The 804-nt window shown below is 41.2% G+C and overlaps 1 long non-coding RNA gene across 1 annotated transcript; it reads left to right on the top strand.

The window, feature by feature from the left end:
• Positions 1-107: 107 nt before the first annotated feature.
• Positions 108-804, top strand: LOC119344993. The gene is made up of 3 exons (XR_005166886.1): positions 108-272; positions 361-587; positions 690-804. It is a non-coding gene; the product is annotated as an uncharacterized LOC119344993 (long non-coding RNA).

Genomic DNA, 804 nt, shown 5'->3' with positions numbered 1-804 from the left:
TACTATTTCTCATCGGTTTGTATTTCATACTGTCATTTCCAGTTGTGTCTAAAACAGTATTGCTACATAGACTGACATAGTTCTTAACTGCAGTCATGCGTTTACTACAAGGAATTTGAAGAAGCCTTCTTTTGTTACCAAACATTGCAGGGAACTAGACTTTCTCAACATGGGACAACCTGGAGCAACTCATAATGCAGATTGACTTATGGTGCACTGTCTGATTGGTTCAACATTTTCTGAAGGTTACTAGTAGCTACCAAAGATCAAAGGTAACATCTGATGGTTCCTAACGTTTCAGTGACTGTGCTACAGACAATTTAGTGGTCATTCAGAAGGCGGGCATGTTTGAAATTTCAGGTATTATATCTACGAGCACAAGAAATGAGATTAGAGTGGGGTGCCTCTGCAGGCTGCAGCTGAAGAGAACAAACATGCCAAACATCCTGTTAGTGCCTCTCGGACACTGACTGTTCTGAAGTGAAGTGTGGATCCCTTTCCGAGCCAGTTAGAAGCTTGCAGTGACTCGACGACTCCAAGCATCTGAAGCGTGGACTGGGATCATTCATACTCATAAGTCATAACTGGTCAGTTCAGCAACAACTCCTTTTTATTGGAATCTTGTTACCTATTCAACATATATTTGCAATTTCTGATGTTGTTGTCGGCCTCCGAACACATACATTCAGAATTGAGAAGTGGAAGATCCAAACGGGCTATATATCACAAGCTGCTGTTCAATTTTCCCAAGTTTGTATCTTCTTGTTGGCCTTTTAAAATATGCTCACTGGTCAGATCAAGTGG

Source organism: Triticum dicoccoides, unplaced genomic scaffold (genome assembly GCF_002162155.2).
Source record: "Triticum dicoccoides isolate Atlit2015 ecotype Zavitan unplaced genomic scaffold, WEW_v2.0 scaffold197630, whole genome shotgun sequence".
In the NCBI taxonomy this organism is placed as follows: Eukaryota; Viridiplantae; Streptophyta; class Magnoliopsida; order Poales; family Poaceae; genus Triticum; species Triticum dicoccoides.
Note: the sequence above shows the minus strand (reverse complement) of the source record. Positions and strands in the feature narration are given on the sequence as shown.